Source organism: Pelmatolapia mariae, linkage group LG10_11, assembly GCF_036321145.2.
Source record: "Pelmatolapia mariae isolate MD_Pm_ZW linkage group LG10_11, Pm_UMD_F_2, whole genome shotgun sequence".
Taxonomy (NCBI): domain Eukaryota; kingdom Metazoa; phylum Chordata; class Actinopteri; order Cichliformes; family Cichlidae; genus Pelmatolapia; species Pelmatolapia mariae.
Window position 1 is genome coordinate 32,938,585 of NC_086236.1, and position 21,518 is coordinate 32,960,102.

At 41.7% G+C, this 21,518-nt stretch overlaps 1 protein-coding gene and 1 long non-coding RNA gene across 2 annotated transcripts in view; one reads left to right on the forward strand and one right to left on the reverse strand.

Annotated features, from left to right (window-relative positions):
* Positions 1 to 21,518, forward strand: part of esama (endothelial cell adhesion molecule a) — a 76,497-nt gene that overhangs the window by 38,255 nt on the left and 16,724 nt on the right. The window lies entirely within an intron of this gene.
* On the reverse strand, positions 6,669 to 8,273 carry LOC134637706 (uncharacterized). Its single transcript, XR_010095161.1, has 3 exons — positions 8,110 to 8,273; positions 7,878 to 7,940; positions 6,669 to 7,495 (listed from the first exon to the last, which is right to left on the reverse strand). It is a non-coding gene; the product is annotated as an uncharacterized LOC134637706 (long non-coding RNA).

The window sequence follows — 21,518 nt, forward strand, 5'->3', positions numbered from 1 at the left end:
TACTGAAAAAGGACGATCTTGACAAGACACAAATGAATAACTACAGGCCGATCTCAAATCTCCCATTTTTAAGTAAGATCATTGAAAAAGCAGTTTCTCAACAGCTCAATTACTTCTTAAAACAGAATAACTGCTATGATGCCTTCCAGTCAGGTTTTAGACAGAACCACAGCACTGAAACCGCTCTGACCAAAGTGTTTAATGACATATGTCTGAATACAGACAGTGGAAAAATGTCAGTCTTAGTTTTACTGGATCTCAGTGCAGCATTTGATACTGTTGACCACAACATATTACTCAAACGACTGGAGAACTGGGCAGGTCTTTCAGGAACTGTACTAAACTGGTTCAAAACATACTTAGAAAACAGGAAATACTTTGTATCAATAGGTAACTTCACATCTGAGCAGACAAGTATCACATGTGGAGTTCCCCAAGGTTCCATCTTGGGACCCCTTCTGTTTAACATTTACATGCTCCCACTGGCACAGATTATAAAGAACAACAAAATAAACTATCATAGCTATACAGATGACACACAAATATATATCACAATGTCACCAGGAGACCGAGGCCCTGTACAGGCTCTTGGTAAATGCATTGAGGAAATTAATGACTGGTTGTGCCACAATTTTCTCCAGCTAAACAAAAACAAAACTGAAGTAATAGTCTTTGGAGCCAAAGAAAAACGATTACAGGTCACCAGAGAACTTCAATCTATACACCTACAAACCACCAACCAGGCGAGAAATCTGGGTGTAGTGATGGATGCAGACCTAAACTTAGAAAAACACATTAAGACATTAACAAAATCAGCTTACTATCACCTCAAGAATATTTCAAGGATAAAAGATCTGATGTCTCAACAGGACCTGGAAAAACTAGTCCATGCATTCATCTTTAGTAGGCTTGATTACTGTAACAGCATCTTTACAGGTCTACCTAAAAAATCAGTCAGACAACTACAGCTCATTCAGAACTCTGCTTCTCGAGTCCTCACTAAGACCAAAAAAGTGGACCACATCAGTCCAGCTCTGAGGTCTTTACACTGGCTGCCTGTCCGTCAGAGGATAGACTTTAAAGTTCTGATGCTGGTCTATAAAGCTCTGAATGGTTTAGGACCAAAATACATCAGTGACCTCCTGACCCAGTATGAACCTTCCAGATCCCTCAGGTCATCTGGATCCGGTCTTTTATCAGTTCCCAGAGTCAGAACCAGACACGGAGAAGCTGCATTCAGCTTTTATGCTCCTTATATCTGGAACAAACTCCCAGAAAGCCTCAGATCAGCTGAAACACTCAGTTTATTTAAATCCAGGTTGAAGACTCACTTATTCTCAGCTGCATTTGAATAAAACACCAAATCCACACTTTGACACTGCCAGTATTAACCTGCAGGGCTGGACTGGGAGAAAAACTTGGGCATTTTGACTAGAGACTGGCCCACCAGGTATTAAAGCCATAAAGTCTTTGAATGAAAACAAACGCTGTTGTGACAGTGATGTACAGTCTTTTTGGTATATGTATGATTTCTATACATTTTACATCAGATAAAAACTTTTTTCGCAAGATTCAGATAATTATTTAATAAAAGCTATATATTTTTTAATGAGAATAAGAAAGAAAAGTATTTCTTTCTGCCCCCTTTCCCTGTTAATGCCCTACCTGGCCCCCTGGCAAAACTTTGCTAGACCCGCCCCTGCACAGTTACCAGCTGTCAGCTACATACAAAAGGATCCTGGTGTTATTTGTATCTCAGAAACAGTTCATAACTTCCCTTCAACTCATTCATGTCACCTAAAAGGTAAACCTGTTTCTCCATCACCTGTTCAGCTCTGATGATTCAGTAAGGACATCTCCTGGTTTCATCTTCATGTTTCCCTCTCACCACATATCCAAACCGACATCATGACCAGCAGCTTTACAGCTGTGGCTCCAGCAAACATCAGCTGATACTAGAAATTAATATTAAACAAATTCTAACAACAGCTGATCAAGCTTAAACGTGCTGCTGTTGTTTAGCGCGACATCCGCTGGTTTCCTCTTTCTGGCGCAAAGTGGGCGATAAACAAACAAGAGAGAAAAGCCGATCAGCTGATCATTGATCAGTTTCATGATTGAAGTAGGAACAGGAGAGGGAGGGGAGAGAATAAGAGAAGAGGCAGTTGTGCAGCAAAGACACAGAATAAATCCAGCTTTGTGTCTTTTTTCATTATAGGTAAAGTACGGGACTAGGGCTGCCACGATTAGTCGACTAGTCACGATTACGTCGACTATCAAAATCGTCGACGACTGATTTAATAGTCGACGCGTCGTTTGAAGCTTTGTAAGATCCCAAAAGACGCAGGAATAAGTAGTAGGATTTAAGAGTGTAATAACGGACTGAAACAGAAGATGGCAGCACTGCATGTACAAGGATGCCAGCTGCCGTTAAACCCCGAAGAAGAAGAAGTAGCTCTATCCCAGAATTCATAGCGCAGCCCAGCTCAGTTTCCAACAATGGCGGCAGCTAGTTAGTTTTAATATTACTCTTATTATTCTTTCTGGGTCACAAAATAAACGTTTAACATATTTTCAGGCGAGAATGTAGCTGTGTAAACCTCAAATATCTGCTCAGTTTATCAAGACACCACATATTTTCAAAAGCGCTCCGACGTTTTCGGAGACGTCTGTTACCCACTAGCTCGATAGCTAGCCGGGGGCAAGGCTCACTAGAGCCCGTGAGAACACCGGACTCCCGGCAAATCGTTTTCAAACCCACCGCCGTCTTTCGCTACTCAGGTTAAAAGTGATATATAAGTCACTTAGATAACTTAAAAATGTTATTGTTTGGCTTTTTTTTAGTATTTTATTTGTTCCTGAGTAAATCGGTTTGGCTGAGATTAAAGTTATAGTTTTTACACAGCTGAATAAACGTCAAGCAGACAACTGGTTATCAGAAGTGTGAGATGCTGGAGAATATACTCCGGTGTCCTGTTACATTTTAGATAGCAAGGAGCAGACGGCTGAGTTTATTAAACTTCACCTAAACAATCTGCAAATTTCATTAAAATTTAATAAACTATCATCTTGTCTTTATTTTTAGTTAGCACATACCTGAAACACTTAAAGCTGTAAGCTAATGATAGTTATATAAGAGCAGATGCACGCTGGTGCAATAAGCTGTACATTTTACGTCCAATGGATGCATGACCTGATTAGTCGACTAATCGCAAAAATAATCGGTGACTAGTCGACTATCAAAATAATCGTTTGTGGCAGCCCTATACGGGACAAACTGTGACTCTTCTCAGCTCAATACCAAACGCATAATATTTTCTCTGAATGAGGGACCATTCCATTTTTTAAGGAGCCGTTGGCAACTCTACTAATGAACCTTGTGAATAAAATAAAGTTCAACATCAGTAACATCATAGCACCCACCCAGCTTTATAGAAACACCGTCATGCTAGCTAGCACGCAGTACGAAAAAGTCAGCATAATGAATATAAACCACATCTGAACTTGGTTTATATCTGACCCAGATAGACTGCAGGTCATAACTTCTTACCTGAAGTTCAGTTCACCTGACACTCGGACTGGCGGCTGCCTCGGGTCTCTCCTCCTCCTGCCTCCCCTCTCCCTCATCCACCTGCTGGCCTCTGTAGAAGCTCCGCCATAGCCACCACCAAACAACTGAGTTATTTTTACACATCGGCCAGCATCTGGCCAATCCACCACTTCTCATTGTTCATGCCGTTACAAAAAAAATTAAATAAATAAGTCATCAGCCCACCGGGCAAATGCCCGGTATGCCCGATGACCAGTCCAGCTATGTTAACCTGTTAATCTTTCACCGAAGAATTGTTTTCTGCGGTGCTGTCTTTCCTGCTTGGCTCTCCTTCCTTTGCTAACATGATGCTCATTTGCAGAAGCCCATGCTGCATTCACTTACACTCGGATATCTGAGCTTCACTGTGAAAACATAATCGTACATTTGATATTTCATTGAATTTTATTGTTTTAGCTTCGGGGTGGCACCTGGGGTGGCCAGTCTGGTTGGAGGGGTGGCCTGTGCCCCCCCAGGCCACCCCGCTGGACACGCCACTGCTCACATAACGCTCAGCGATTCTCTGCGCGATCAACCTCTCACATGTTTAAGCTTCCTGCGGGAGATTTCACTTGTCATGTTTGCATAGTAAACTAACGATTGATAAGACGATGTCAGAGGAATTGGTGCGCAAATTATCGTCACTCACCAATCAGTACTGTCGCTCTCTATACACAGTTCGCGCGATTGCAAAGTGAAAGCAAAAAACAAGCGCAAATTCAAATGCGATTTCAATATGTCACATATAGGGCTGCTCGATTATGGCAAAAATGATAATCACGATTATTTTCACTGAAATTGAGATCTCGATTATTTGATATTTATTTAACAATAACAATGTATTGAATAATGGCTTTAAAGATTGTCAAAAATAGTATAAAATAGTGTGCAAATACTGATAACAGTGCAAATGTTTGCAATATAAAAAATAAAATGTAAACATCTATGTTTAGTGAACTTTGCCATGTCGCTCTGTGGTGCAGCTACAACACCAAAGTTTACACACTATGTCTACTTGATCCACGTCTGACTCCGCGAACCCATAATGTTTCCACACCACTGAAGGGTTTTTTTTTACCTCTCTTTTCAACCAACGGCAGTCACTCTCCTCTCCAAATAACTTCTGCTTAGCTTTCCGAGCTTCCCTCTGTTAGCTCCTCTTAATTGTTGTGCCGCGTGTTCGAAACGCAGAGGTGCGCTCGATTTGCCACACGGAGCAGCGCGAGAGTAAAGCACGAGGGAGGCGCTAATAATCGGCTCAGTCATTTTTAATGATCGTTGAAAGCCCAGATCGTAATTTAGATTAAAATTCGATTAATTGAGCAGCCCTAGTCACATATTGGCAGTGGTTCACCGATGCCAATGACATATTTACCCAGCTACATTTCCAAAAGAATGCAAAAGCATTGACATATATTTTTCCTTCCTATGATAGCCCGACGGGCAGGGCAGGGATAGATTCTGGTAGCCCGACTGGAAAAATCGCTAGCCCCGGGACGTCGGGGCTAGCCCTGATATATTATATGTAGGCAATCACTTGCATTAGTTGTATTTGTTGTTGACAGTTGCTGGTTTGTGTATCTGTCACATGAATAAAAGCAAAGTTCCTTCAGTTCTGATGTGGAATCGAACCAAACTGATCAAATGCACTGTGTGAATATGGTGTACAGGCACTGGATAAATGATGATAGAGTAAAACAGAAATGTATTAAGTATGAGTGTCAAGGGTTCCAGATGTAAAGGCAGAAACTGGATCACTAGAATTATTTTATGCAAATGACCAGTAACGTCTGCTGACATTTAGCTGGTATAATGGTTATCATGTTGACGTTAGGGTAAGTGTGCTGGCATACATACACAGTACAGCTGAGACCCTTCATACTCATTTAGCTGACTCTGCTTTTTTACTATTGGCCTAATTAGAGACAATGGTGAATTGATAAAGTTAGATAAATAAAGTTTTTAAATTTATAGATGATTTTGATTGACATTTGAATTTAAATTCTTTACATTTTGCATAAATATGACAGTATTATGCTTGTATTAGGGAATTCTTTTGGCAGACTGACTTACTGCCATTAGGAGAGATATGACTTGTTACAACCAGCTTCTGATTCATTTTCCATTAGCCACCAGAAGGATTGTTTATGAAACAAAATCATATCAGAAGGGAAACATGCAAGAGAACATTTGATTGGCTAAAAGTTGCTGGCGATGAAAATGTCATCCGTACCCAAACATGACAAGCATGTCTACCATCTACACTGCTGCCAAGTTACAACGAGCAATCACTTCTTCCAGATGTTAATTGGTTCGACTCTCAAGGACAATGTGCAAGGACGGCGGAAGAACATATCAGCTGTGTCTCTTTATAATTAGCAGTCAGCACACAGGCTGAATAAGCATTCACTTTGCATCCCCAGATGTGTTTGTAGCTCTTTAGCAGACTGGAAGAGACCGGGATAATGGATACGTATTTTTGGTAGGTTGAAGGCATAAACATAAACCCTCCCGGCCTTTCGCTATCTCTGTTCTACCAATTAAGCAGCTGCCTTTGTCCTGCTCTCTTCTGTCACTCTCAGGGCATCCAGCTTTTGAGTGGCAGTTTGGTAGTTTGGCGGTTGAAAGAAGGAGACGACACATTCCTCTCTGCAGCAGTCCTAACATTGTGTTTCTCCTTTAATTATCCTGTGAGGAATGGCAGTCTCGCAGTTATCAGAAGATGAGCTCTGCCCCAGTCTTTGGCCCTGAGCCAGTTGTGTGAATGAGAAGTTCTGTGTATATTTGTGTGTGTGTGTGTGTGTGTGTGTGTGTGTGCGCGCGCGTGCGTGTGTGTGTGTGTGCGCGCGCGCACACATGTGTGTATTTATATCCTTGTGGGGACATCTCATTGACACAATGCTTTCCCTACACTGTAAAATCTAATTAGTTCCCAGAACTCAAAAAAATTATGGAAACTCGTTGCCTCAAAAAAATTGAGTAAAGCTTAGCTAAAAATGACTAAGTTAGGACAACTTATTTATTTTGAGTACTCTGTACAAGCTCATTTGTTCCCAGAACTCAAAAAAATTGGATCAAGTTTACGTAAGATGACCAAGTTAGGACAACTTACTCATTTTGAGTACACTGTACAGCCTTGTTAGTTCCCAGAACTCAAAAAAATTATGGAAACTCGTTGCCTCAAAAAAACTAAGTAAAGCTTACTTAAGATGACTGTTAGGACAACTTATACATTGCAAGTCTGCAGTATTAAGAATAACTTGATATTTCTGACTTTCTGACAATACTAATTGTTTACCTACTGACAAACATTTCAAGTTCAACTAAATGAAAAAACAATTTGTGGTAACCTGAATATGATTAAAAATAATTAACAACAATTTTTGTAATGATGTTAAAATGAGCCCAACTTTTATTTTCAAACACAACAAAGTATAACAGCCAACATACTGGACACTGTTCTGCTGAACAACAAACAATTATATTGCCATCACTGTTATAATCTTACAATGAAACAAAGTCTCAGATGTAATTATTCTGAAAATAAGTTTAGGCCTACCACAAGTTTGTTTTGTACTTACATTACTTATATAATCAAAATAAAATATTTGTTGTTCTGTCACAAGTGCAGTCTCTAATTTAAACAACACATTTGTTTTCAATTCCAACACATGAGCTGGAATGTTGTAATATTTTAAGGATGGCTTGTTTCCAGTCCAGGCATTACTGCCTGAATGACTATCATGGATCGAGGTGATTCAAATGTAGGTGCAGAAGAAAGTCTTTAACTTCCCTTAAGTACAGTGGCAGTGGATGTGGGTTGGAGATGCAATGAGCTTGAACCTGCAGGCGACCATCTTCACTGACCACACCATCTGTGACGGAGGACTCATCTCTCCTGTTGTCCTGCAAGCAAACAATCATATTTTTTGGAACATGAACTTAATTGCTTTCTTAAAACATTTTTTTCTGCATTTGGTATAAAACAGACTCCAATTTAGACAATCTCAGGCTCCCTCCCCACCAGAGAGCTGACATTCAATGTCCCAATTGTCAGTCTGGATAGCTGTGACCACCACGCAACACACAATAATGTCATGAAAGCATCATTTTAAAAGGGGCTATGCAAACATGGGCAATAACTTTCATTCTAATGATGTGCAAAATGATTTGGGCACAAAACAAATTTTGCTGTTAGAAAACTTGCAGACTTCACTATATACAGTGTAGACCCTCTAAACTAAGTTTGAAGAAATGCAGACCAAACTGTTGTTGTTTGTTTACTTACACAGCATGTCTTGTAGAATTAACTGGAGTCACAGCAACAGCATAGTGCAGTCATATCTCAAGTCTAATAACAGAAGACAGGAAAAGATCAGTAAAGAAACAACTTCCCCAAACCAAAGCACAAACAAAACAATAAGTAAAACAGGCTGATCTAAAGTATGATTAAAGTTCAGCCTGATTAATATAAATGTCACTGACAGTTGCTAATATATTGGAAAACCAAAAATACTTACCACTGAGTTGATGTCTTTCTGTCCAACAACAGGAGTGCTGGTCCCGAGCCTCAAAGACAGTAAGAAGCAAGCAGAGGGAGAAAAAACAGAACATATTTCAGAAACTGATTTGATCCTTAATGGCTGTGCAATCATTGTAACATAGAGTTTGCTTATGTTGTTAAATAAAGGCTAGATTTAACATTAATAGATGCCACAGATGTTCAAAAGCTGCCACAAAGCATAAAAAAATGGACGTCTCCGAAAACGTCGGAGCATTTTTGCAAATATGTGATGTCTTGATAAATCGAGCAGGTATTTGAACTTTACACAGCTACATTCTCGCCTGAAAATATCTTAAAAGTTTATTTTGTGACCCAGAAAAAGTAATAAGTTTTTTAGCCGCGCTCCTCCGCCATTGCCGCGCTTACAAGTACGCACAGGCTCCGACAACCGTGGTCGACAAATGCGATCCTCCTTTTCCCCAGACTACCCTTTCTGGGTCACAAAATAACCTTTTAAGATATTTTCAGGTGAGAATGTAGCTGTGTAATGCTCAAATATCTACTTAATTTATCAAAATATCACATATTTGCAAAAGTGCTTCCACGTTTTCGGAGAGCTCTGTTATCCACCCCCATCCCACCCCTAACGGCTGCACCTCCCAAAGAATTTTGTCTGGGCTCTTATCTCACTTATTTATTTCAAACGATCAACAGAAAATTTCACCGACATAGTTTTATGTAAGGTTTTTAAGGCTGTGGTGTTAATTTTTAAGTAACATGAGCCCAGCGGCAGCAGCAATGCTAGGCTAACACTAACTAGCTAGCAAGATTTTAAACCTGGTGCTAAACTAAGAGAAGCCACAAATCAGTTTGAATAAGAGTAAACATTTACTCACCAAGTCAGTGTATCAGGTAAAGATCCACAGTAATGACAACAATAATATCTTGAGCTGACGCTTCTCCGGGTTTGCTCAACATATTCCATAACAAATGCACCGTGAACATGCGGACTGATCCGCGAGGGAGGAGGACGGTAGTCACGTGGCATTTTCAAAACACATCTTTCATCCTTCCGCACTGAGAAGCAAAACTTCCAGCTTACTTAGTTTTTCTAAGTTAGGACAACTCAAATTAATTGAGTTTATCAGCGTTTTTGCATAAAAAGTACTGGTAAGTTATTTAAATTGAGTTCTAATAACAAATTGATAAAAATTGAGTTCAGCCTATTTAATATTTTTAATTAAGCACAATATTACATTTTACAGTGTAGCCGCTTACCCTAACCCTAACCATCAAAAATGAATGCCTAACCCTGACCCTGACCCTAAACCTAACCATAACCTAATTGTAACCCTGACACTAAAACCACATTTTGAGTCTCAAAAATGCCTTCAAACTCGTGGGGACCGGGATTTTGGTCCCCACGAGGGCTGATTGTCCCCACAAGTATAGTAAACTACCAATTTTTGGTCCCCATGAAGATGTTAATACATCTTCATGTTAATACATCTTCACACACACACACACACACACACATTCATATTCTTGTGGGGACATCTGATTGACATAGTACTTTCCTTAGCCGCTTACCCTAACCATCAAAAATGAATGCCTAACCCTAACTCTTACCCTAAACCAAACCATAACCTAATTGTAATCCTGACCCTAAAACCACATTATGAGTCACAAAAAATGCCTTCAAACTTGCAGGGATCGGGATTTTGGGCCCTATAACGGCTATAAAGCTGTTGGTCCCCACAAGTATAGTAAACTTCCAATTTTTGGTCCCCACAAAGACATCTAAACAGGCACACACGTGTGTGTGTGTGTGTGTGTGTGTGTGTGTGTGTGTGTGTGTGTGTGTGTGTGTGTGTGTGTGTGTGTGTGTGTGTGTGGTAAAACTTGGACTTCTATTTTTATGAGGACTCAATGGGCTGTGGAGTGAGAATCAGAAAAAAGTTCTGGATTATTTCTGCGTATGTGTGGAGATTAAAGCAAAACGATAGTTTGGGAAAGAGAGAACATTTTTGCTATGAATAATCTTAGACTTTGATTGATGGCTTTTTTCAAATGTTTTGAGGATACTGGACATCTTCACCTTGATTAAAAAAAACTCTCAGCTTGAAGTTAGTTTTCAGTTTCTTCCTTAAATTTCCTCTTAATTTATGTTAAAAGATTAAATAAGATGCTTGGACAGTGCCACTGTTTCTGTCTTTCTTCTCATCTCATCTCTTATCAATTATTCATGGTGCTTTTGTTCTTTTTGTCCGTAAATGTGCTGTTAATGTTGCACAGACTGTGGATCTCAGTGGAACTAGCCAGACTATATTTGTGGACGGTGGAAAAAAAAACCACATCTTTCTGTCTTGCTGAGCATAGTGTACCACATCTTCAGAGCTAAAACTGTTCAGTCAGTATCTGTAATTACCGTGGTATGATGTCAAAGCATTATTTCAAGTTTAAAAGCACTGGGAATACTGATACAATAGTTCTCTACTGGTTTGTTGCAAGCCTATTGAATTAGTGAATTGTTGCTGTCTTGTATAGCATTTCTTCATGGCCAGGTACAGTGCACACTGCCCAATTCTGCTTTTTTGATTTTCTTTTCTTAAAGGACCAAAAAAATCTGCAACTATCAAATATTAATACACTGGATAGGCCAAATTATCTAAATTAAAGGTGAGGATATGTAGAAGATGAAGAGAAAGCACTTTCCTCGTGTCTTATGGCTGTTATTGCACGATATGACCGAATTAGTGTAGAAAAAAAAGATGTCTAAGATTGTTTAAGCACTATTTTATGATCTATGTAACTAAAAACCTGTTTGCAGCATTATTTTAATGCATATATTTATGTTACGGTATTTTTTGCACTATAAAGTGCACTTAAAATCCTTTAATTTTCTCAAAAATCGACAGTGCGCCTTATGTATGAATTCTGGTCCTGGACCAAGGGCGTAGATTTGGCATGGACGGAAGGGACATGTCCCCACCAATATCCAGCGATTATTGAATTGTCCCCACCAATAATTTGATCTCTTCAAGTAAAAGAAAAACCCGATAAAAAGAAGGGGAAAAAAAACGATCTGTCAACGTCTCATTCGCCCAGCGGTGCAGAAAGAGTTAAATTGACTATGTGCACGAGAAAATGCTAACTTCCTGGTTTGAGACCGGATGTGGGGTTGTACATTTCCGGTAGCTTTACTTTGCGGTCAATCGCTACTGCGAAGATATGCTCCAAAATCATGTCCAAAACACGAAAACGGAAAGATCGCGTTAAGTTACAAAGAGCAGAAGGTGGGAACACTCACCACTGTTGTGTCATAAAAAATCTAATGATCAATTTTGACGTTTAAAGAGTTTAGATCGATCAGCTGTTTACATCACTCAACACAAGCAGAACTGCATTACAGAATCAGAAGACACATCGTCCACATTCAGAAGCACATCTCTGTAATATTCCGTTCTCAAACATATGAATAAAGTATTCTTAATCTGCTTCGTGAGCCACCATTTACTTTATTGCCGCTCGTGCAGTCCAACCACATAACACACACCCACTTCCGTAAACAAAACACTCCCCGTTGCCACTACGGCAAACCACAAGGGACAGTAAGCACGGAGTGCAAACATTATAAACAATACAACATCTCCCTTTTTTTTTTTTTAAGTGTCCGCCAGTGACACAGCTGGTATGCATTTCAAAATAGAACATCCTGAACATGAGGATAAGGAACAGTTTGTTCAACACTGCCATGTGTAAAATTACTGCGGCATCAGACTAACAACAACAATGCAACACGGGATATGCACTCATTAGTACATCGACATTTGACATGTTTATTTTTTTTCCTTAGGGCAGCGATCCGCCTACACCCTTTACAATCACAAGTCAAGAATAACCCTTGGTTTGACCACTCATCCTGATCTGGTGGTCAGTGCAGGGCTAGTGTCCATAGTTGGTGTCTTGGTGTCTCTAGATGGCGACAGGGGCTCTGCTTGTTGTTGAGCTGCGCTATCTGGCTGGGTTACCAGATCGGATGGCGGTGCTGAAGGTGCCGGTGACGCCTTGGCGCCTCTCAGGTGCCGTCGGTTACGCCGTATAGTCTGTCCCTTGCCAGTGCGGATCACGAAAGAGCGGGCAGTCTCTGCAGGTCGGATGATGACAGCCGGTTTCCAGCTTCCGGACTCGTGCTGAAAGCGAATGTGGTCCCCCTGCTGCAGCCTCGGTAGTGGTGCGGCGCTGCGATTGTAGTACCGCCTCTGATGCTCTTGTCTTTCCATCCGTGTTTTTTGCACGACCGTCTGGCTTATGATGCGAGGCACCAGCTGGTATCCAGTGATGGGAATCACTGAGCGCAGACGTCGACTCATGAGGAGCTGCGCGGGTGACCTGAAGCCGTCGACTGGCGTGTTCCTTTGCTCCAATAGAGACAGGTAGGGGTCTACTCCCTGAGCATGAGCTTTATCCAGAACTGATTTGGCCGTTTTGACTGTTCTTTCGGCAAGGCCGTTGTTTTGTGGGTACAAAGGGCTTGAGGTCGTGTGGACAAAGTCCCATGTGACTGCAAAATCCTTGAACTCTCGAGAGCTGTACTGTGGGCCGTTATCTGAGATAAGCTTCTCTGGTATACCATGTCTGGCGAATATGGCCTTGAGCTTTTTGATGACGGACCCTGCAGTGGTAGAGAATAGCCTTTCAACCTCAAAGTAGCGGCTGTAATAGTCCACAACTACTAAGTAGTCCCGTCCACGCCATGTGAAGAGATCTGAGGCCACTGCCTGCCATGGTCTCTCAGGAATCTGGTGTGGAATGAGAGGTTCTTTGGGATTCGCTGCACGCCTCTCCTGACATATGGAACAGTTTTCCACCGTGGCAGCTATGTCCTTGCCCATGCCTGGCCAGAAGAGGGCGTCCCTTGCTCTCTGTTTACTCCTCTCAATCCCCATGTGCCCAGTGTGGATTCTCTCCAGCATATTGTTTCTTAGGGCTGTTGGCACTATGATTTTGTCACCTTTGAAGATTATGCCGTGGAAGTGTGAAATTTCATCTCTGAAATTCCAGAAGTCCAAAAGGGTTTTGGGGCATTTTTTCCTGTCCTCAGGCCAGCCATCATGCACGGTTTGCCTCAGCAGGGTGAGCTGCGGGTCGCATCCTGTTGCAGCCTGTATCTCTGAGAGCTTTTTGTCACTTACTGGGAGGCTGTTTATCACTGAGTGGATCTGGTCCTCCATCCCTTCACTCAGCGCGCTGTCTTGGTCGAGCAATGGCTTCCTGGACAGTGTGTCAGCCACAGGTATGTCTTTTCCGGGCCGGTGCACGATCTCTATGTCGTATCTCTGCAGCTGTAACAGCATGCGCTGCAGACAAGCGGGGGCTACAGAGATCGGCTTCTTCAGTATGTGCTCCAACGGCTTGTGGTCTGACTCGACGATGACTCTTCTGCCGTATATGTAGGTGTGGAAACGCTTGCATCCAAACAACACTGCAAAGAGCTCTTTTTCAATCTGTGCATAGTTAACCTCTGTTGGGGTCAGTGTCTTTGAAGCATATGCTATTGGGTGTCCGTCCTGCATCAACACAGCTCCCAAACCATACTTCTATGCATCTACCTGTAGCCGTAGCTCCTTGGTCGTGTCGTAGTATGCCAGTATGGGGCCTGGTTCTCTGGTTATGAGATCTTTCATTTGCTGGAAGACTCTGTCGTGATTCTGATCCCAGATGAACTCCGAGTCCTGCTTGAGCAGCTGACGCAGTGGTGCATTTACTTCTGATAGTCGTGGTGCGAATCTGGACAGGTAGTTCGCCATTCCAAGAATTGTCTCGAGCTCGTTCTTATTCTCAGGAGGTGGCATGTCCTTTATGGCCTGCAGTTTCTTTGGGTCTGGCTGGATGCCCTCGCGGGTGAGTTTGTGTCCAAAGTAACTCACTTCTGTGGCGCCTATGACACATTTCTCTGGATTGAGACGCACTCCTCGCTCCCTTGTGCGCTCAAGCATGGCACGGAGGTTCTCGTCGTGTTCCTCCTTTGTCCTGCCAAACACGAGGATGTCATCCACGATGGCCGCCACTCCATTGAGCCCTTCGTATGTCTCATCGATTTTCCTTTGGAAAATGTCCTGTGCTGATATTATCCCAAAAGGAAGGCGCAGAAAACGGTACCTGCCAAAGGTCGTGTTGAAGGTGGTGAGAAGCGATGACTTGGTGGTTAATTGGATGGCCCAATAGCCTGAGCGAGCATCCATGACACTGAAGTACTGTGCTCCTGCCAGCTTTGGTGTGACGTCATCCAATGTTGGAAGTGGGTAATGGGGTCTTTTGATGGCTTTGTTTAAATCGCGAGGATCAAGGCACACTCTGAGCTTCCCATTACGTTTCTCTGCGACCACCAGTCCGTTTACCCATTCTGTGGGTTCTTTTACTTTGACGATTATGCCATTTTTCTCCATGTCATCCAACTCCTGTTTCAGTCGTTCCCGCAGTGTGAAAGGGATCCTCCGTGGGGGGCACACGACGGGCATGGCGTCTGGGTCAATGTGTAAGTCGCATTCTCCTGGGAATTTCCCTATGCCTTTAAACACATCAGCAAACTCCTCCATGACGCTTGTGATCTGTACTGACATGACCAGCTTGACTAGGTTTAGATCCAGGCATGCTCTCAACCCTAGGATGGGGGGTGCTGCAGTTTCTACTATGTCAAAGGTCAGCATCTTGTGAATGTCTTTCCATCTGCACTTCAACTGGCAGGTGCCTTTGATGTTGAGTTTTTCTCCTCCATAGCCAGATAGTGTGCGTGTGGGCGGTGCCAAGCTGACCTGCTTGAAACACTTCATAAACAATCGGGCAGGGATGACGTTAGCAGTGGCTCCTGTGTCAAGCTTAAAACTCACAGTGTGATGCGGTGAGCCTACTTCTACGTCAGCGTAAGCCTGTTCATCAGCCTCCCCTTCATTGCACTTTGTTATGGAATCTATGTATAGCTCCGCTTCATCGCTTGGAGTGTCAGGGTTAATAGAGTACACTGGGTTGGGTTGATGTGGTGCTTCTGAACGGCATGCTTTGGCAAAGTGGTTCATTTTATTGCACTTTTTGCACCTCTTCCCTTTTGCAGGGCACTCCTCCTTCTGGCTGTGTGCTCGTGCACATCTTCCACACAATTGTCCCATCTTATTGTGATGAGGTGGCCTCCTATGTTTTTGCTGCGTACTCTGGCGCTTAGCGGATACTGCATGCGCAGGCGCTGCTCCCTGCAGGCTTGTGTGTGGGTCGACCATGGCTTTCAATTGGTTTTGTGCGATCTCATAGGAGCGTGCAATGTCTATGGCTTTTTCTAGAGTTAAATCTGACCCTTGGCTCAGCAGCTTTTCTCTGACTTGTGGGAAACTGGTTGCAAAGACAATCCTGTCTCGGACCATTTCATCGCTGTTAACATAGCCACACTGCTTGACGAGTAACTTTAACTCTGTCACAAAGTGTTCAAATGACTCCCCTTCACCTTGGAGTCTTTAATTGAACTTGTATCTGGCAAAAATGGTGTTCGTTTTCGGCATGAGGTACTGTTCAAACCTGTCGAGATAGGTGGTCAGCTTTTTAGCTTCTTCATCAGATAGCTGCCATGTGTTATAAATGTCTCTGCCTCTTTCTCCTACCCACAGAAGAAGATAGCTGCACTGGGTCTCCTCGGGCTTGCCGCTTAGCGGGCCGCTAAACATTAGCTTCACATGTTGTACGAACCTCCGCCAGGCATCGGGAAGATTAGCTGAATCCCAGTCCATACGTGGTGCAGGAACTCCAGACGAATCCATTTCGCTCTGTCAGTGGGCGTTTAGTTCGATTTACTCTGACACCATGTAATATTCCGTTCTCAAACATATGAATAAAGTATTCTTAATCTGCTTCGTGAGCCACCATTTACTTTATTGCCGCTCGTGCAGTCCAACCACATAACACACACCCACTTCCGTAAACAAAACACTCCCCGTTGCCACTACGGCAAACCACAAGGGACAGTAAGCACGGAGTGCAAACATTATAAACAATACAACAATCTCTGTATAGTGACTGGTCTTATGATTTAAACAGGCAAATGTTCAGCATTCAAACTACAGGTGAACAATAGTCACACCAGATGTTTCCCCATTTTGTCGATATCAGCTAGTCAAGTACACACCTACACAGCATGTTAACAAACCGTGAAAAAAAGCCACACAAAAAATGAATGATTGCTGGTAAGGGTTTCTATACATTAGTATTTACGAAGGGTATGTTGTGACTTACCTTCAGAATTACAGTGGTCCCTCGCTATAACGCAGTTCACCTTTCACCTCGCTGTTTCGCAGATTTTTTAGTGCAAGTTTGCATGCTTTTTTTTTTTTTTTTTTTTTTTTTACATCACATTGTGTCCTGCGTCCTGATCCCTGCAGACGATCTCCTCCGTGACGTCTCTCCTGTACAGTACACAATCGCCACATCGATCGCTAGCAGTGTGACTCTGAAGTGCAGTACTGTATGTCCACGATGTCCATGCGTCAAAAAATAAAACTGGCTACTTGATTTCACCTATCGCTGGTTATTTTTAGAACATAACACCCACGATAAACGAGGGACCGCTGTTTACAGATACTGAGAAATATAACATTTGAATCCCTTTTCTCTTTTGAGAAAAAGAGAGGCGCTGGGGAAAAAATATCGACAAGTCGATGAACATCATTTACAGATATATTGGGTAAATGCCTAAGACATCTATAGAAATGTAAATCGCCGCTTGATTTATTCATTTGCTTAACTTGTTTTGGACCGTAAACAGGGCGCGAATAGGACACCGGAAACAAAGCTCCCCACAGGAGTTTCCGCACCGGAAGTAGCATATGCTAACGTGCACATAGTCAATTACGTTCTCTACTGGAGTCCTACGTCATGTGACAAATATGGCCAATGTGATTGGCTGTGCCTTTCAGGGAGCTCTGTTTAGTTTTAGCAGCGGCAAGCCTGCGCTGGGAGGAGGAGAGGAGGATGGCAGCACAAAGGAAGAACCTGGATATAAGAAAGTATTTTTCAAAGAAACCTGTAAGTCACTTAAAGTCAAGCTCACTCATAAAATGTGCCCGTCATAATAACGCTACAGGCTATGCTAGGCTTTGGCCCACATCAGGCTAAAATTGTATGTAACCATGAATAACGTGTTTTGGAAACTAACTGCACAACAGGCAGCACTATTAGTTATCTCAGTCTCAGAGTAGCATTTCTAATTTTGATTGAAACTGTCAGAGAAAACGGCAGCCTCGAGCAAGCCAGGATATTAGTTTACACAGGCTGTTAAAATTATATGTCTAACGTTAAAATGTTGGTGACACAATAATTTCATCCTAATGGTACTGACATATTCATAGGGTTAATTTTTGAGACAAAATGTCATGAGGTAGTCATGATTTTGCAAATATTCCACCTTGTAGTGCAGTTTGCACAAATTGTTTTAAAAATGCACTCACCCTACAAACATTACTGATGAGTCAAGATCTGCACAAAGTGACAGAAACACTGAAGCAGCTACACATTTTATTCTTATTGTCATGTATGTCCTATTTGTCAGGTGACAGAAGAACCAACACAAAGCTCAGAGAGCAATGGTGACACAAGATCACAGGTGAAATTGGATGATGACTTGGTGGTTCATGAGTGTATTTGAAGCACATGTGTGACTGCATGTATTTGGAATATCTCACTGTTATTCATCAGGTGACAGAGGCAGCTCTGCCATGTTGTAGCTCAGACAGAGGTGAAGAGGCGAGGTCACAGGTGACTGACTGATGATTTGGTGCTATAGATTAACTAGTATTTATTATCATGACAATTGTTAGGCTGCTGATGTAATTGATTCATTAGTGTACATTTGACAAAGAATCTGAATTGACATGTCTCACTTTTTATATGGCACGAATCAATGTGTTATTTTATCAGGTGGCAATATGTCCTAGTGCAGTCAGAGGGGAGGAGCCAGGGCCAAAGGTGAGGCACATCAAGCACATAATAATATTTTAATCTGAGGATAAAACACAGGTACTGAGGCTGAAAGAATTTAACATTATATAATTCACATATAAAACTATGAATTGTAATTTTAAATGGTTTAAAAGCATTTAGAATAGGATATGTAGGCAAGTATATTTCTCCTTTTTTTATCAAGAAGCAAAGACAAAAGGGGGAAAAAAAAGAAACAGGGCAGGGTTTGGTGGTTGAGTTATCCGTCCCCACCAATGCCAAAACCAAATCTACGCCCATGTCCTGGACTCTCTGGACTTGTCAGTATTGGTCATTTAATACCATCATCACCCCTTTGATTTAAACATTCCCATAACTTGACTTGGAAAGTTTTGGACTTTGTGAAAGTGACATCAGGTAGAAAAAAGTCTTGTAGTAGACGTTAGTGGTATTGTTATGTGTCAAGTGTTAACAGCAACAACTTATGGTCAAAGCATCAGGACATTTTCTGATGCAGGTATCCAAAACAACCTACAGGCCAGTATTTAGACATCTGTTAAACAACAGGTACTAAGATGAACTTGGGGACTTTCTCAAATGTGAATGCAGCAGTTCTACAGGTTTTTGTCCACTGGGTTTTTTTTTTCTTGTTTTGGTTTTATTCATTTCATCAGGCAAGGCAAACATGAAAGATTTTCACAGGATGACCTTTATCATCTGGTCTGGGTCCTGATCTTTAAGAGTTTTCCTCCTACTTTATAGATACAGGAACCACCAATCCAGCCTTAGATCTACAGAAAGTGGTCCAAGCCTTATCAGGGGAGGTTTATCTCCATGAGAAAGAGCACGTCATTGCATCTCCACCCATCCCCCAGAGACCGGGTTCAGTGGCAGTGGTGCTCCATGGAGACATCATTGCCACACTGTCATCTTCATCCAAGATCATATGCTCTTTCTTCTTATTCTCAAATCTCTTAAATTAGCTATTTCTCCAAGTTAGACATTATGAGATGTATTTGATGGTAATATTGCAACAGAGGCATCACTTATGTTTGACACCATATCTTTTTATTCTGTAGCTCACTTGCTTTAACATTTTAACCAAAGCAGCTGATAAGATGCTGACAGGAAGCAAACGACCCGCTCCACCCATCTTTTCAGCATGAAATACGTTAGTTAAGGTCATCCTCATCAAAGCATGGTTTCCGCTTTATCTACACTGAGGTCTGCTGAAGTAAACAGGGATCAGTCCGAAGGGTTTCCTGTAATTAGCCAATTAGCACACACAGGAACTTGAGCATAGCACAGTATTTTCATCAAAGCAACAACTCTGGCTCTGAGATTACATTGTAACCTAAATTAGTGACTCCTGTTCTGCTTTTGAGTTTTCAAAAGTAGAATGGGAGGCCTCTCAGCTCCCAGTTTGGATTGTAGAACACTTTGGTATACAGAGTTCATGGTTCACTCAACAAAGCAAAGGGTCACCAGCAGAGATGGGCAGTAACGCGTTACTGTAATCCGATTACTTTTTTCAAGTAACGAGTAAAGTAAGGGATTACTATTGCAAAAAAGGTATTTTTTTGCAAGAGTATCTCATGACAATGACGTAAGCGAGTGCGACGTTCGTGGCAACAGCTGTGTGCAGATCAACAATGGATAATATATCAAGAGCGGGAGAGAGTATGAGCGTGCAGCGTTTAAAGTATGGAAGTACTGACCTTACTTTGAGTTTGATTCCGTAAAAAGTGACAAAAAACATTAGCGTGTGCTGTTCCCTGCGTGGGAGGAAAACTTTGCTTTACAGCGAAAAAAACCCTTAACTTCCGAGCAAGCACCGAGTGCGCTACCACGGAATGGGAAATTCACACACAAACTCGTGGATTCTTCCACTGACCGCTGCGGCACACCTGCACCAGGGCAAACACCCGCCTGCTATACAGGTGAAAATAGAGCAACAGGACCGCTGAGTCTTTTATTTATTTATTTTTTTGCTGTGTTTCACTTGCATTTATTTGAAAGACTGAGTGTAGACACAAAAAATATTTTATTTTATGTGCTGGAATGTGCAGAAAATAGGTTTAAATGTTAAACAAATTTCTTCCAGTCAGAGAATGTTGCATATAATTTAATTTTTGCTTGATGCATAAAGTTAAACGATTAAAACTAATAAAACAAGTTTTAAAAAGAGACTTTTCCATTTGATTACATTTTGTATGATGGATTCTGCAGAAAAAGTAGAATTGGGCTGAAAGATCTATTGCCTTATCACCTATTAAGGTTGTAAATCGTGTTTTTAAAAAGTAACTAAGTAATTAATTACTTTTGAAAATAAGTAATCAGTAAAGTAACGGGATTACTTTTGGGGGGGAAGTAATCAGTAATTAGTTACTGATTACTTTTTTCAAGTAACTTGACCAACACTGGTCACCAGTCAGACCCGGGTCCCTGCTTTCTGGCCATGTGGTTGCCTGCTCACCCACTGAGCTAAACTGGCACCCAGTAGGTTCACTTTCATTTCATCTGTCCAAGGGACATTTTTCTAGAAGTCTCATTGTTTGCAGACCTTCTCCCATGTTCTTCTTAGAGAAGAGTCTCTCCCCTAACTAGCAACTCTAACAACCAAGACGTTCTAGTTTTGTCTTTTTCTTGTTATTCTGAAATTAGGTTTCTGCAGTGGTATCAGGAATGGTTGGAAGGACATTTTGCACAGTTCACTATTCTTGATAGTTTTTACCCTTTCAGTGTTGTTATCACCAGCTTTGGAAGTACTGAAGAACTATAGCACTTATTACACTGGGGGACAACAGTGTAACTCCCACTTTTTTCCCAATTCAAATCTACCCTGTAATTATGTCTGCCAACTCCATATCCAGCTTCCAAAGTGGTATCTCTACATAGAGTGAAGAAACTGTTACTTTGAAAGAGAGAGATGAATAAAAGCTTCTCCAGCTAACCATAAAACACCTTGTTATATCAGACTTAGTGAAATAGCCCTATTAGATCCAGCGAGACCCATCCAGTCCTCATTACGCCCTTCAGCGAATTCGCTCCCATCTGCCCTGCCATCAGTCACCAAGGAATATTTAAAAGTAATTGTCATGAAGCGAGCAGAATAGATTTCAGACCTGCCACAGAGGGAAAGATTATGCCTCACTGACCACTTTAAGAGTAAATCTCAGTGGCCTTGTTCATTTCTCTATTTTTTCTGCCAAGTTTTTTTTTCTATACATGTTTCATCTTTTTTTTCAATGTAGTATGCTCTCATTGGAATCAGGAAGGATTTCTGTCAGAAAATCTTCTTAAAGCAGCACTTGGCAAGATTTTGATGGGGAAAAAAATGCCCATGTGATCAGACTAAATCATGAAGCGCAGCTCATCCACACTAATGAGGAGCTGAAAATTTGCTGAAAAAAAGCTGTTTTCCCCCACTGAAATGTTTGTGTCTGG